Source organism: Manis pentadactyla, chromosome 15, assembly GCF_030020395.1.
Source record: "Manis pentadactyla isolate mManPen7 chromosome 15, mManPen7.hap1, whole genome shotgun sequence".
Lineage (NCBI taxonomy): Eukaryota > Metazoa > Chordata > Mammalia > Pholidota > Manidae > Manis > Manis pentadactyla.
In genome coordinates this window covers 21,941,031-21,957,884 of record NC_080033.1, presented here as the reverse complement: position 1 = coordinate 21,957,884, position 16,854 = coordinate 21,941,031, and the positions used below count along the sequence as shown (strand labels likewise).

At 40.4% G+C, this 16,854-nt stretch overlaps 1 protein-coding gene across 6 annotated transcripts in view; it reads left to right on the top strand.

The window, feature by feature from the left end:
• Positions 1-1,992: 1,992 nt before the first annotated feature.
• LOC118923310 (zinc finger protein 383-like) overlaps positions 1,993-16,854 on the top strand; it is a 50,013-nt gene continuing 35,151 nt past the window's right edge. For 3 of the 6 annotated variants that reach the window (XM_057493530.1, XM_057493523.1, XM_057493528.1), the window contains exons 1-2: positions 1,993-2,084; positions 4,620-4,688. The gene's annotated coding sequence lies outside the window, so the exon portion shown is untranslated. Of the gene's footprint in view, positions 2,085-2,291; positions 2,449-3,958; positions 4,014-4,619; positions 4,689-15,286; positions 15,485-16,854 lie in introns of those variants that run through there. The other 3 variants (XM_057493524.1, XM_057493525.1, XM_057493526.1) reach the window with 3 other exon arrangements.

Genomic DNA, 16,854 nt, shown 5'->3' with positions numbered 1-16,854 from the left:
GCCATGGGAAGCAACTGGGGATTGTAAACATTACCATTTTACACCCTCCAGTCAATTCTGTTAGAGCAATAAAACCGAATTTTGTTTAAAAAAATATATGAGCTGTTGTAAGAATGCATTAAGAATGGATGTCGTTCCTGTACTGAGATTGCCTGTCCAGGTGTGGCACTCGTCACAGGGGTAATAGTAGGCAAGAAACATCTACCTGGAGTCATTCCTGTTTTTTGCTTTCCCAGAAATCTCATCTGGGCTTATTTGCTATACCCAGATATGATATATCAAGGTGATAATTTTGTTTCCTAGGAGTCCCTTGCTGCTCTCCAGGAATGATCAGGTAGGATTAAGCACTCAGGAGCGCGGGAGTAACACTAAGTATGCAAGAGGTCATATGGAGACTGTTATGTTCAGGGAAAGTGTTCATAGCTAGGTCTGGGCACCAAAAGGAAGGAGAACCTCCATTCCTAGCCTGGCCATTCCCTATCAGGTGAGCTGCTGAAGCCTATTTGCTGACATAATACCTTCCATGTTTAGCCTTAATTTCCTGGTTGCATGTACAAAATTGTCCCGTTTTCAACTTTCCAACTAATCAGGAAGTGAAGAATGTCAGATGGTCACCTAGGCCAGGGTGTTCTGGCTTGTTTCTGGTCCCTATAAAGCCAAGACTGCTGATCACTTTTCCAAGAGACCAAAAACTCTGTTCAGTATTTACAAAGTTCCTCCCTAAAAGGACCGGCTCCTGCTTCCTGTACCTTCTTCATCATTATCTTGAGAACTGCCAGCACCTGGGCCTATATGTTTTCCACTCAGCATTGTAAAGCCTTCTTATCACAGTCTTAACATCTAGCATGTTTACACACTGTTAATTTGTTAAGTTTAACATGATTTTTAAAAGAGCTAGTTTTTGGAGACAGTATGCAATGGAAGCAGATGCCCCTGTTCCCCACACAACCAGCTCTGCTTTTGCCTGTATTTCCGCAATAAAAGTTTCTACCTGCTGGATTTTTTCACTGCTGCCTGAAAAGCTAATGACACAGTATCAGTTCAGGGAGATCCAAGAAAAATATACACAGCAGGGAGTGGGAGAAAGTAGAGATCTGAACTCTGGCCCGAGGGAGGAGGTTAACACCCGTGCAGGGGGTTTAAGCTGAACAGTGCAGGACAGGCCATGTCACCACATTAACAAACACACAGAGAGGCTTCCACAACTTGGGTTGAAAAGTATCCCCAGAGTTTAACTTTTAAACCAAAGCATAAACGTTCAGTGTGGTTATATACAGGCTCCTGATTTTCATTCTGATAATGTCCTGATACTCATTCTGATTAGCGGTCTTGAAGGGCCATTTTGGAAAGAAGCTGTGCACACATTCGTGCTTACACACATCCACATGCAGAAAGTGCCACTGTTTGAATTTGCTGTAAATAACCGTCTCAGAGGCAGGGATTCTGTCAAACAGATCTTTGCGTGCCCGTTTCCTCTCAGTGCACCTTAATGAAAAAACACTCATTTTCACTGTTTTATTAGGGTTCAGATATTTAAAATTTAGTCTTAAATTCTCTTCTAGGCAATAAAAGGGTTTGCTGAATGCCTCAGGCCACCAAGTTTGTGTAGAGTGTAAAACAATCAAGCGGAAATTTTCATTAGTTTTCCTTCGCCCGATTTAGAAACCGTGGGTAGTTGAGGCAGGACTCGGGTCAGCAACCCCTCCTTGAACCCTGGATTTGTGTCAGTGTGGCAGAGAGGCTATCTAGCAGGAACCCCTACCCCAATCAAAATTATTTTAAAACGCAAAGTTTAACGGCTCGGTTCCCCCGCTAACGCCTCGATCTAACTGGACCCAAACGGCCGCCAGCGCGCTCGCTCCTCAGAGGTGGGACTTTCCTCAGGCGGACGTTCTACCCTCTGGCCCCTAAATTCTCCCGAGTGCAGGCGAAAGTCCACAGGCAGGGGCGGGGCGGAGCGGGCGCCGGATGTGACGTTCCCGGAAGCTCACAGTGTCGTCCGCCGGGACTGGTGGGGAAGTGTCCCGGGATTTGGCGGGGTCCGGGCGCCGCACGTGGGCCGAGTGTGGAGGCGAGCGGCCGCCGTGAGTGTGGGCCTGCAGCCTTCTGCCGCGCGCCGCCTGCCCGGGCCGCCGCGCGCGAGGCTCCTCGCGGCTCCCGGCCCCAGCCGGGTCCAGCGCGTCCCCGCCTGCCCACTCGAAAGTCCCGAAACCTCGAAAATTTTTGCCCTGGAAAGCAAACTCCCTGACTGCTTTCGAAAAGGGATCCTCTCGACAGTATACGCCCCCTCCGCTGGCCACCTACGCCGTTCAGGCCTTTAGGCCACCTTCCTCCCGTATCTGCGGACGCTGAGGCTTCTCTTAGGAATGTTGCCCAGCCCTGTTGTACCAGGCACCGCCCTGGCCTCGTTAGGGGATTCCATTCTCCCAAGATATCCTCTCCCGAGAGGTAGTGACCACCCTCTGCTTTAGTTTGCTTTGATGGGCTTTGGGCTGTTTACTAAATTAGGCATCTTGGGGACGTTTTAGATTTGCTAGCGGCTTTCTGAGCCCCTAAAAAGGCTTGGTGGGAGATGGGATGCCTCTGTGTCCCTCGTCGTCTCTACAGCTTTTTGTACTATTGGGGGGTGTTTTAGAGAGCGAGTTTGGTGCAAGAAGCGTGATCTAAGGATAGAACCGGCCGAGGGAAGACTATCTCTGAGGGACGGTGAGAGTGGAACACAGAGAAACTGGATAGACTAGTGATTGGTGAGGATTTCTGGGCAGATCAGAATCCTGACTGAAGTAGATCTCTTTTGGGAAGAAGGAAGGCTTAAGACTGAAAAGATAAAATGAGGCCTGTTGAACTAGGGCCTTGAATTCCAAGGTGAATTCAATAGCTTGTATATTTTTGAGCATGCGAAATGCTAGGGTGTGCTGTATTTCGATGTGTATCAAATATACAGATTCTTTTTGGAAATGATGTAGAGATATCTGATTAGAAGTTGGAATGTGATTCTAAGCAAGAATATGTAGAAAGATTGTAGAATTACTGCAGCTTGAGACACAGGGAGGGAAACCCCCAGGTTTTTTGTTGGTTTGCCTTTGGCATTGCAAGTTACTTTTGTGCCCTTTTGTTATTCAAAGAGTGCTCAGTGAAGATAGATTTGAATAAATAAATTGTTTTCAAGGTCTAAATTCCTTGCCCTGATACGAATATAATGTTATAGATTGACTGGAATAGTGATTTAGTGAGCAGCGTTAGAATTCTGAGCATTCATTCCCAGACCAGTTCTTTTAACTTGTGGTCAAATATGAAAAAAGTACACCACAGAAAAATGTCAGTTGCCCTCACGTTAAATAACAGTGATCAAATACCAGTCATCAGTTAGCAATTACGATGAAAGTTCATTGAGTATACTCTGCCATGGAGTGGATTGAAGTGGGTATCCGAGAAGAGAAATCGTGCAAAATGTTAAGATACTGTCCTTCCTTTTATGGTGCTGATGGCTGGGCCACCTAATGGTAGGGAATGATAAGCATGCAAAGTAGATGTAAATTTTATTCCTTGTACCCCCTACTTGTGGCACAGGGATTGTGAGTTTTTGAGTGCCTGATCACCATTGTGATCAGGGCTGCTGTGAGGGTCTCAGCCTTTTCATGGGAAAGAGACCTCATTTGATACGAGCTCTATGATAGGGCATTTTTCTCTTAATTTCTTGGTCATGTAGAGGTATGTGGGATGAACACGCTGTGTGCTAGGCTTTGCTGGCCAATGGGGCCATGGTTGATGCCGCCTGTTTTTTTTCTTTTCTGCTCAGAACTTGGTCCTGATGTTTGATCATGGAGATGTGAGTCTTCCACCCGAAGTCCAGGTGAGGGCTCTCTCCCAGATGGGCAGCACGGTGCAGTAAATGAAGACATTCTACCCCGTTGGTATGTCTGCTCTGGAATAGATATGATCAGAATGGCCTCCATTTACTGTGAAGATGGCAACACTGAACATGCCTTCATCCTTTATAAAAAGCACATCATGTAAGACACCTCCAGTTTCCTTTTTCTTTTCCGGTGACTGATGCCTCACTCATTCTGCTGTTGCGCTCCTTTATTCTGCTCAGAATTGCTAAAACTGGAGAACTTGACCCCATCATTAATATTGATAATTTTTACTGACAACTCCTACGTACTGGCTATCCTTGACATTCAAACACATGAGTACCAAAAGTATTATTTTCATGCCATGGAGTGGATTGAAATGGGTATCTGAGAAGAGAAATAATGCAAAAAATTTAAGATACTGTCCCTCCTTTTATAGTGCTGAGGGCAGGATCACCTAATGATAGGGAATGATTAGCATGCAAAGTAGATGTAAATTTTAGTCCTGTACCCCCTTACTTCTGGTGCAGGGATTGTGAGTTTTTGAGTCTGCCTATCCTTTCACCATTGTGATAAAGGTTCTTCCTTGAGGGTCTCAACCTCTTCATGGGAAACAGACCTTATGTGATATGAGCCATAACATAGGGTATTTTTCTCTTAATGTCTTTGTCACGTAGAGGTTTGTGGGATGAATACACTGTGTGCTAGGCTGTGCTGGCCAATGGGTCTATGGTTAATGCCACCTGTTTTTTCTTTACTGCTCAGAACTTGGTTCTGATGTTTGACCATGGAGATGTGAGCTGAGCCTTCCTGAGCCTTCCTACCGAAGACCGGGTGAGGGCCCTCTCCCAGATGGGCAGCCCAGTGGAAATAAATGAAGACATTCCACCCCATCGGTACTTCCGCTCTGGAGTCGAGGTGATCAGAATGGCTCCATTTACTCTGAGGAAGGCAACACTGAACATGCCTTCATCCTTTATAACAAGCACATCATATAAGACACCTCCAGTTTCCTTTTTCTTTTCTGGTGACTGATGCCTCACTCATTCTGCTCTTATGCTCCTTTATTCTGCTCAGAATTGCTAAAACTGGGGAACTTGACACCATCATTAGCATTAATCATTTTTACTGGCAACTCCTACCTACTGGCTGTCCTTGACATTCAAACACATAAGTACCAAAAGTATTATTATCATGACTCAATAATTTCATGAGTAAGAGGCCTAGCTCTTTGACCTGTGTCCATGTAGCCCAGCTGTTAGGCAAGAGAGTTGTTGGTTAAATTATACAGGTTTTGTTTTGATTAATATTTTTCTCTCTTAAGGTAGCCTGTCATAGGATTATTATTAAGATTACCAGAGCCAAGATTCCTTACCTCTGCTTATTTTATAGCAAATTGAGTGACTCACGAAAATGTTTTTTCTTTTTAACCTTTATCGTAATCATGCAAATCATCAAATAAGTATTGAGCACCTACAGATTGTGTGGCTTGTCATAAGACCTTCCCCTGAGTTACTTAGATCTTAGGTAGGCAGCATAAATAGAAGATTTCAGTGCAGTTGATAGGCAACAACTCCTAAAGCTGCAGTGATAATGAAATTCTGTGTAATTTAGGAAGGGAATAATGTTAAAGTGTCTCATTTGCATTTTTAGTCTTATTCTTTCATAATACTAGGTCCTTAAGAAAAATAATAGTGTTTTGTATAGTTTTTAATAGTTCATAGAGTATTTCACCTCCTTTACTTCATTTGGTCTTCACAGTTTGGTGTGCTCTGAGTTGGGCGCATTATCCTCTCATTCTTTAAGTAAGGAACCATTCTCTGGGTTTGGTGCCATGCTTTGTTCTACAGTTTGGAGTAATAAAACCTGGATTTTCCAGCTCTTCTTTCAGGATTCACTCAACATTATAGGCCACATTCTTTTTGTTTTACTTTTGGTAATTCTCTGTGAGCTGAAAGTAGTCTTTTGAGATAATAGTCTAGAGCCACACTGACCACTTTTTTGTTATTTTTTAATTTTTTGAATACGTGACATGTACATATGCAAAATTCAGAAAGCTCAAAAGGGTGTATATATATATACATATGTATTTATATATGTATATAAATACATATATATATATTTGAAATCAAAGTTTCCCTACTGCTCCTCTTTTCCCCCAAACCCTTGCTTCAACTGCCCAGAGACAACCATTCTTAGTAGTTTCTTATATGTCCTCCCAGAGATAATATATGCATAGCAATTATATCACATTAGACCTTTTGATCTCATACTACTCAAAGGGTTTGTCAGTATTATTAAGATTTGGGGTGGAATAATTCTTTACTGTGGGGACTGTCCTGTGTGTGCAGGGTGTTTAGCAGTGTCCCTGGTCTGTACCCACTAGATGCCAGTAGCCCCTGTTCCCCTACTGTGACAACCAAAAATTGTCACAAGACATGACCTCATGGTTTCTGAGGGGCAAAACTGCCCTGGTTGAGAACCAGTGCCCTAAAGAACAGGAGGCGGAAGGAAGGGACTGCTGTTGTCTTTTATTTTTATTATTACTTTTTTTTGATAAAAAAATTTAAGAGTTGTTTATTAGGACTGTCATTAAAAAGTGAAAGACTCTATATTCCACAGAGGGAATGATGTTGTTTGTTTATTCATTTTATTAAGGTATCATTGATATACAATCACATGAGCAACATTGTGGTTACTAGACTCCCCCCATAACGGTCACTGTCCATCAACATAGTAAGATGCTATAGAGTCAGTACTTGTCTTCTCTGTGCGATAGTTCTTTCCATGTGCCCCCCCTACATTATGTGTGCTAATCATAAAGCACCTTAATCCCCTTATCCCTCCTTTCCCATCCACCCTCCCCAGTCCCTTTCCCTTTGGTAACTCTTGGTCCACTCTTAGGTTCTGTGAGTCTGCTGCTGTTTTGTACCTTCAGTTTTTGCTTTGTTCTTACACTCCACAGATGAGTGAAATCATTTGGTACTTGTCTTTCTCTACCTCCCTTATTTCACTGAGCATAATACCCTCTAGCTCCATCCATGTTGTTGTAAATGGTAGCATTTGTTTTCTTCTTATGGCTGAATTTTGTATATGTACCACATCTTCTTTATCCATTCATCTACTGATGAACACTTAGGTTGCTTCCATTTCTTGGCTATTGTAAATAGTGCTGCGATCAACGTAGGGATGCATATGTCTTTTTGAATCTGGGATCCTGTATTCTTAGGGTAAATTCCTAGGAGCAGAATTCCTGGGTCAAATGGAATTTCTATTATTAGTTTTTTGAGGAACCTCCATACTGATTTCCACAATGGTTGAACTAATTTACATTCCCACCAGCAGCGTAAGAGGGTTCAGCTTTCTCCACATCCTTGCCAGAATTTGTTGTTGTTTGTCTTTTGGATCTTGGCCATCCTAACTGGTGTGAGGTGATATCTCATTGTGGTTTTAATTTGCATTTGTCTGATGATTAGCAAAGTGGAGCATCTTTTCATGTGACTGTTGGCCATCTGAATTTCTTCTTTGGAGGAATGTCTGTTCAGAAGCTTTTTAGTTAGATATAGTCCCACTTGTTCATTTTTGCTTTTGTTTCCCTTGCCAGGGAGATATGTTCATGAAAAAGTTGCTCATGTTTATATTCAAGAGAGTTTTGCCTATGTTTTCTTATAAGAGTTTTATGTTTTCATGACTTACATTCAGGTCTTTGATCCATTTTGAGTTTATTTTTGTGTATGGAGTTACACAGTAATCCAGTTTTATTATCTTACCTGTAGCTGTCCAGTTTTGCCAACACCAGTTGTTGAAGAGGCTGTCATTCCTGATTCTATATCCATGGCTCCTTTATCGGATATTAATTGACCATATATACTTGGTTTTATATCTGGGCTCTCTAGTCTGTTCCATTGGTCTGTGGGTCTGTTCTTCTGCCAGTAGCAAATTGTCTTCATTACTGTGGCTTTGTTATAGAGTGTGAATTTGGGGAGTGTAATCCTCCTGCTTTATTTTTCCTTCTCTGGATTGTTTTGGCTCTTGGGGTCTTTTGTGGTTGCATATGAATTTTAGAACTATTTGCTCTAGTTCGTTGAAGAATGCTATTGGTATTTTGATAGGAATTGCATTGCATCTGTAGATTGCTTTAGGTAGGATGGCCATTTTGAAAATATTAATTCTCCTTCTCCATGAGCATGGGATGCATTTCCATTTACTGGTATCTTCTTTAATTACTCTAATGAGTGTCTTGTAGTTTTCAGAGTATAGGTCTTTTACTTCCTTGGTTAGGTTTATTCCTAGGTGTTTTATTCTTCTTGATGCAATTGTGAATGGAATTGTTTTCCTGATTTCTCTTTCTGCTAGTTCATCATTAGTGTATAGAAATGCCACAGATTTCTGCGTATTAATTTTGTATCCTGCAACTTTGCTGAATTCCGGTATTAGTTCTAGTAGTTTTGGTGTGGGTTCCTTAGGGTTTTCTGTGTACAATATCATGTCATCTGCAAACAGTGACAGTTTAACTTCTTCCTTACCAATCTGGATGCCTTTTATTTCTTCATGTTGTCTGATTGCCGTGGCTAGGATCTCCAGAACTATGTTGAATAATAGTGGGGAGAGTGGACATCCTTGTGTTGTTACTGATCTTAAAGGAAAAGCTTTAAGCTTCTCACTGTTAAGTATGATGGTGGCTGTGGTTTTGTCATATTTGGCCTTTATCATGTTGAGGTTCTTGCCTTCTATACCCATTTTGTTGAGTGTTTTTATCATGAATGGATGTTGAATTTTATCAAATGCTTTTTCAGCATCTATGGAGATGATCATGTGGTTTTTGTTCTTCTTTTTATTGATGTGGTAGATGATGCTGATGTATTTTCAAATATTGTACCATCCTTGCATCCCTGGAATAAATCCTACCTGATCATGATGGATGATCTTTTTGATGTATTTTTTTATTCGATTTGCTAATATCCCTTTGTGTAGTATTTTTCACGTGTGTTTATCAGGGATATTGGTTTGCAATTTTCTTTTTTTGTGGTTTCCTTGCCTGGATTTGGTATTAGAGTGATGCTGGCCTCATAGAATGAGTTTGTAAGTATTTCCTCCTCTTCTACTTTTTGAAAAACTTTAAGGTGGATGGGTATTAAGTCTTCACTAAATGTTTGATGAAAGGGATTTTGTTCTTAGGTCATTTTTTATTACCAGTTCAATTTCTTTAGTGGTAATTGGTCTGTTCAGATTTTCTGTTTCTTCTTGGGTCAGCCTTGGAAGGTTGTATTTTTCTAGAAAGTTGTCCATTTCTTCTAGGTTATCAAGTTTGTTAGCATATAATTTTTCATAGTATTCTTTAATAATTCTTTGTATTTCTGTGGTGTCCATAGTGATTTTTCCTTTCTTATTTCTGATTCTGTTTATATATGCAGACTCCCTTATATTCTTGATAAGTCTTGCTTGGGGCTTATCTATTTTGTTTATTTTCCCCAACAACCAGCTTCTGCTTCATTGATTCTTTCTATTGTTTTATTCTTCTCAATTTTATTTATTTCTGCTCTAATCTTTATTGTTACCCTCCTTCTACTGACTTTGGGCCACATTTGTTTTTCTTTTCCTAATTTCATTAATTGTGAGTTTAGACCGTTCATGCATTGGCCTTCACTGTGTCCGACAGATTTTACGGTTTGAGTTGTTGACACTTTTTTCCATATATTGCTTGATCTCTGTTTTTTGTTGGTCATTGATCTATTGATTATTTAGGAGCATGTTATTAAGCCTCCATTTATTTGTAGTTATTTTTATTTTCTATGCATAGTTTATTTCTAGTTTCATACCTTTGTGGTCTGTGAAGCTGGTTGGCACAATTTCAACCTTTTTGAATTTACCAAGGCTTGTTTTGTGGCTTAGTATGTGATCTATACTGGAAACCATTCCATGTACACTTGAGAAGAATATGTATCCTTATTCTTTTTGGTGGGGTGTTCTATAGATGTCTGTTAAGGTCCATCTCTTCTAGTGCATTGTTCAATGCCTTTGTCTCCTTATTTTCTGTCTGGTTGATATGTCTTTTGGTGTGAGTGGTATGTTGAAGTCTCCTAAAATGAATGCATTGCATTCTATTTTCACCTTTAAGGCTGTTAGTACCTGTTTTATACATTTAGGTGCTCCTGTATTGGGTTCAGCGATATTTATAATAGTTGTGTCCTCTGTTGGAATGACCCCTTAATCATTATGTTACGTTCTTCTTTGTCTCTTGTTTCTTCATTTTGAAATCATTTTGTCTGATATAAGTACTGCTGCTCCTGCCTTTTTCTTCCTATTATTTGCCTGAACTATCTTTTTCCATCTTTTCACTAGTACTAGTCTGTGTATGACTTTCAGTTTGAAGTGAGTCTCTTGTAGGCAGCATACAGATGGGTCTTGTTTTGTTTGTCCATTCTGTAACTCTGTGTCTTTTGATTATTGAATTCAGACCATTTATATTTAGGGTGATTTTCCATAGATACATACTTATTCCCATTGTAGGCTTTAGATTTGTGGTTACCAAATGTTCAAGGGCTGCTTCCTTACTATCTGACAGGCTAAATTAACTTGCTTATTATGCTATTTCAAACACAATCTAAAGGTTCTTTTTCTCTCTCCCTTCTTCATCTTTCTCCTCCACTCTTTATATATTAGGTGTTATATTCTGTACTCTTAGTATATCCCTTGACTGACTTTGTGTTTAGTTAATTTAATTTTGCATTTGCTTAGTAATTAATTGGTCTACTTCCTTTACTGTGTTTTCATTTTCTCTGGTGACAGCTATTTAGCCTTAGGAGTACTTCCATTTAGAGTGGTCCCTTTAAGACACTGTAGAGATGGTTTGTGAGTGGTGAATTCCCTCAATTTTTGCTTATGTGGAGACTGTTTAATCCCTGCTGCAAATTTAAATGGTAATCTTTCCAGGTAGAGTATTCTTGACTGGAGACCCTTGTGTTTCATTGCATTCAGTATATCATGCCACTCCCTTTTTGCCCTTAAAGTTTCTTCTGAGAAGTCTGCTGACAGTCTGATGGGCTTCCTTTATAAGTGATCTTTTTTCTCTCTCTGGCTGCTTTCCATACTCTGTCCTTGTCCTTGATCTTCGCCATTTTAATTATTATGTCTTGGTGGTGTCTTCCTACGGTCCCTTATGTGGGAGATCTCTGCACTTCCATGACCTGAGTGACTTATTTCCTTCCCCAGGTTGGGGAAGTTTCATCAATTATTTCCTCAAGGAGAATTTGTATCCCTTTTTGTCTCTCTTCTTCTACTGGTACCTGTGTAGTATGAATATTGTTCCTTTTGGATTGGTTGCACAGTTCTCTTATTATTTTTTCATTCCTGGAGATTTTTTTTTTCTCTGCCTCAGCTTCTTTGTTTTCTTGTTCTCTAATTTCTGAATAGATATTTAGTTGGTTTCTACATCTTTGGTATTGTGAATAGTGCTGTGATGAACATAAGAGTGCTAATAGCTCTTTGAGATCCTGTTTTCAATTCTGTTGAATAAATATCCATAACTGGGGTTGCTGGATCATATGATAGTTTTATTTTTAATTTTTTGAGACATGTCCATGCTGTTTTCCATAGCAGCAACACCATTTGCAGTCTTACCAACCCTTTTGTTTTTTGATAATAACTATCCTGACAGGTGTGAGATAGTAACTCATTGCAGTTTTGATTCACATTTTCCTGAAGATTAATGATGTTGAGCAGTTTTTCATCTACCTGTTGGACATTTATAGGTTTTCTTTGGGGAAATGTGTTCAAGTCATTTTTCCATTTGTTAATTGGGTTATTATTTAACTGTTGAGTTATAGGAATTCCTTATATATTTTGGAGATTAACCTCTTACTGGATATATGGTATGCAAATATTTTCTCATTCTGTAGATTGCCCTTTCGCTTTGTTGGTTGTTTCCTTTGCTGTGTAGAAGCTTTTGAGTTTAATGTAGCCCCAGTTGTTTTTGTTTTTGTTGCATGTGCTTTGGGTATCATTATCTATGAAATTTTTCCAAAGACCAATGTCATGAAGCTTTTCCTCTCTGTTTTCTAGGAGTTTTACAGTTGCAGGTCTTACATTTAGGTCTGTAATCTATTTTGAGTTGATTTTTATATATTGCGTAAAATTGGATTTATTATTCTTCTATATGTGGTTACCCAGTTGTCCAACACCATTTGTTGAAGAGACTGTTCTTTCCCCACCATGTATGCTAGGTGTACATGTATAGGTGGATGTATGTGGGTGCTCTATTCCATTTCATCGATCTCGCATAACCTGTCCTACCTTATTTTCCTCTGTTTTCTCTACTTTATAAATTGTATAAGCCACGGAAATGGAATCTTCACACTCACTTATTTGCTCAGTGCATTTTTTTCTAGATTAAAAGAAAGCCACTGAAAGTTGTTAAGCAGAAAATGACAGGTCCAATTTACATATTTAAAAAACTACTCTGATCACTATTTGAATAATAGATTGGAAGAGGACAAGAATGGACAGGAAACCTATTAGAGATATGCAGTATTGTGGAAAGCAGTGGAGAGAAGTGGACAGTTATGTTTGTTGAGGGATTCATGGCAGGAACAAGAAGGTAGTGGAAATGGAAATGACAAGAATAACCTCCAGATTTCAGTTTGGGTTTGAATTATATACCATTTACAGAGATTTGAAAGAGGTACATTTAGAGGAGGCTTGAATACAGTTCAGTTAGGGACATTTATAATTTAACATGACTGTGGTATCCAAGTGGGCATATCATGTATGTAGTTGAATATGAATCTGGAACTCTAAGAAAGAATGTAGAATAAGAATATTCCCTGGAATTGGCCTCACATGGAAGTCACTGATCATCTTAGCAAGGGCAGTTAAAAGTTAGAAGTCTAGTGGAATGGCTGTTCTCTGATTAGAGGAGAGAATTTGGGCAGGGAAAGAGGTAAAGAAAAGAAAAAATTATATTTTCCACTTGAAATGTTTGGCTATAACAAGGAGCAAAGACATGTACCAATACCTGAAGGAGGATATGAAGGTTTTTTAAATATATAATACACTAAATGATGGTTTTGGAATGTTGGAAATGACCCAGTAAAGAGAGAGAGCCTGAAGTTATGACATATGACACGGAAAGGAACCACGGTCCTGAACGTAAGATGGGTTATACTTCCTTTGCCCCAGTGGAGGAACTTGCATTTAAAAGGAGGGGTGGTCCTGTTACTGCATCTGAAAAGATTGTAGGTGTACGTGGATTGGTGAAGGTTACCTACATGATGATCTCCCAGCCAGAATATTTTTCACCTGCTGTCTTTTTGGTATAGCGCTCACTTTTACTTCATATTTCAGCCTCCTCAGAGAAGCCTTCCCTAACTACCACTTCCTATTTAAATTATTCTTCCATCACTTTTGCTTTTATCCTTAATAGCCCTTAATGTAACATATAATTGTACAATCATTTATATTGCAGCTATGTAACCGTAAGGTTTTTTTAGTTTTAAAATAAATTTTTTATTTTCAAAGTTTTAGATTTAAAGGAAAATTGTGAAGATAGTACTAAAAGTTCTCATACACCCTACACTGTTTCCCTTATTAACATATTAGTATGGTGTATTCATTATAATTAATGAACAAATATTGATAGAGTATTATGAACTAATGTCCACACTTTATTTAGATTTTTCTTTTGGTTATTATCTACTGCTGTGGGTAAAGTGAAGGTTCCTGTGGCCAGGATTCTGAACAACCGCTTTCTCTGGTAAAGCCCTTAACATATTAGTCCTAGTTATTTTAAATTCTCTGTGTGATAGTTCTAAAAGCTGTGTCATGTCTGAGTTCGTTCTGATGGTTGCTTTGCTCTTCAGAACATGTTTTTTCTTTGCCTCTTGGTATGCCTTGAAATATTTTGTTGAAAGACATTTTGTATCAGGTAGTAGGAACTGAGTGAATGGACTAGAGCTTTGAATCTGACCAGGGGTTAGGCTGTGTTTAATATTTATTGGACTTTGTAGATGTTAGAGTTTTTACATTCCTCTTATGTCCCTGTTTTTTGTCTTCCTCTTAACACTGGGCTCCCCTAAGCCTTCCTCCTCAGAGTCTGGATCCTAACACTTGTCAGCTGTAACGCACTGATCCTGGAGTCCTGCTGGTGTCACGGCAAGCTGTAAGGGAGGGGAAACGTCCTATAATCTTATGAATGAATCTTCATTTTTTACTGAGTCTCTTTCTTTTGTCCATGACATTCAAAAATGCTTCTCCAGTGGTTTAGCTTTTCTTTTTAAACCAAACTTAGGTGAGAAAAGAAGTCTAGAGGGCACTGGAATAGGAAGAAATCTCTTCTCCCACCTGGAATGACTGCTCTGAGTACAAGTTTTTTCCCAGGAGGGTAGGCTTTCTTGTGGAGAACTCTCTGGGTGTATTTCACAGTGATTTGTCTTACTCCCTTTTGGATCATTCTCGGATCCTTGTGAGAATCTGGTGCATTTCAAGTTGATGGCTCCGGAGGATTCTGTTCCAGAGGAGCAAATGTCAGCTGTGACTGGATGTGCCTTTCTCTTCGGATTTCAGAGTAGTGATTTGATTTGCAATTTCAGTTGCAACCTCATTTCTTGTTTGGGTCAGTTTGTTCTGCTTTTCCTTGGAAGAAGGGAAGTGATGACTTCCAAGCTCTTTTTGAATATCAGCGCGATTGTAAATAGACAAATGAGTTATTAGGAGACTTCAGTTGAGAAAAATCACCAGGTCTAAAACCCATCCAGGTTGGTGTGATCATTATCCAGTGGGCATGGCATTTTCCAGGACAACCTAAGGCAGCTAGAGCTAGAATTCAGAGAAAGGGAGGTGACGGGAAGAACAAGTCAGGGAAGCGGGAGCACCACCGCTATCAAGGTGAAAGGATTGCAGGCTTGGTATCAAATGGGTGTGTGACCATCTACAAGTCAGTCAGTAATTCCGGTCTGTCTTCATCTGGTCAAATCAAAGAGGCGAGCAGCAGCCGCTTGAGCTCCCGGCGGGCGTCCCGCTTGTCCCTGCGGAGCTGCGGCTGCCTCGTCGTCGTTGATACGCTGGGCTTCCTTGTCCCCGCTCAGGCAGCGCGCCGCGATGGACTCCAGAGTCATTCTCCCACAGCGCCTCCGCTGCAGCCCCGCCGGCCCTCTGCTCACACGCGCGCGCGCACCCCCTCCCGCCCTCGCTACCCGGAGGCTGCGTTGGCCGCCGAGCCCCCGCCGCCCGGGCGCGCGTTCGTAAGAAGCTCGGGGAACCTCTGCGGGGCTGTGGCCAGGGCCGGGACAGCAGGTGGGCCGGGGAGGCAGCGGGAGCGGACGGCTGGGGCCACCGGGACGAGCGAGGCGGGTGCGGGCGCGCGAGGGAAGGCCTCCCGCCCGGCCTCGCTTACACGCCCGCGCCTCCTTCCCAAGAGGCGGCGGCCCGCCTCGCCCCCCGCACAGCCTCCGCCGCCGCCTCCGCCGAGGTTCCCTGAAGGCCTGCGCCCGGCGGCGAGAGCACAGGCACCGGGGCGTCCCTGCAGCGAATGACCGACGACGGCTCGGCGCGCCCGCCCCTCGCCGCCGCCTGGCACTGCTCCGGGGCCCCCTCGGCTCTGCCCGCGCCCACCCCCGCATGGTGTTCCTGTAATTGTAAGTTTTTAAGTGCTGCTAGCATCTGTTTATTTTTGTTTATCTTTTCATTGTTTATCTTTGTGATTTATTGTTGCCTTTTTGATGATTCTTTGGAATTTTGTACCCACTGGATCATTATCATTGAAAATAAAAGGTTTATTTCTTCCTTTCTGATTTAGATGCTTTAACTTCTGTTGTGCTGCTCCCTTCTCTCTCCTCCTCTTGTCTGGCACCTCCAGTACTTGTAGAATGGAACCGTTGGTCGTACACATCCTTGTCTTGTTCTGAACGTAGGGGAAGACATTCAGTCTTCTATCATTAAATGTAATTTTGGCTATAGGTTTTATATGCCTTTTATTGGGTTGAGGAAGTTCCATTCATTTCCTAGTTTGTTGAGTGTTATGAATAAGTATGGGATTTTGTTAGATACTTTCTGCTTCTATTGAGGTGGTTATGGTCTTTTTCCCATTTATTTTGTTAATGTGGTATATTTCATAAACTGATTTTCAGATATTGAACTTTGATTTCTGGAATAAATACCACTTTAGTGTATAATCCTTTTGACTTGTTGCTGGATTTGGTTTGAAAATATTTTATTAAGGATGTTCTTTACTTCTGTTCATGAAGGTTATTGATCTGTATTTTACATTCCTTGTGATATCTTCATCTAGCTTTGGTATCAGGATAATAATGACTGCAGATAATGAGTTGCGAATTGTTTCTTCACCATTTACTTAAAGAGTTTGTGGAGGATTTGTATTATTTCTTTAAATATTTGTTAGAATCCACCAGTGAAGGCACTCATACAGGAACTTGTCTTTGTGTGACTTTTAATTACTGAATCAATCTTGTTACTTATTATATCTATTCAGAAACTAGTTTTTCGTGAAATTTTATAATTTCTGTCATTCTAGAATTCTTCTCTTTTGCTTTCTAATTGTTGGCGTAGAGTTTATAATATTCTTTTCTAATCCTTTTAATTTCTGTGATGTCAGTAATGATGTTCCCTTATTTTTGATTTGGTAATTTCCGTCCTCTCTTTCTTGTTCATTCTAGCTAAAGATTTCTCAATTTTGTTGATCTTATTTAAAAACACCTTTTGGGTTCATTGATTTCTCTATTCCTTTATGGTTTTCTATTTGATTATTTCTTGTAAACATGTATTATTTCCTTATTTAGGCTTATTTTGTGTTTCATTTATTTATTTATTTTTACTTTCTTAGGATAGAAACTTAGTTGATTTGAAACCATTTTTTTTTTAACAAAGGCATTTAAAGGTACAACTTTCTCTCTTACAACCTCTTTAGGTACATCCCATTAATTTTGTTAAATTGAGTTTTGTTTTCATTCAGGTCAAATATGTTTCAGTTTCTCTTCCGATTCCTTGT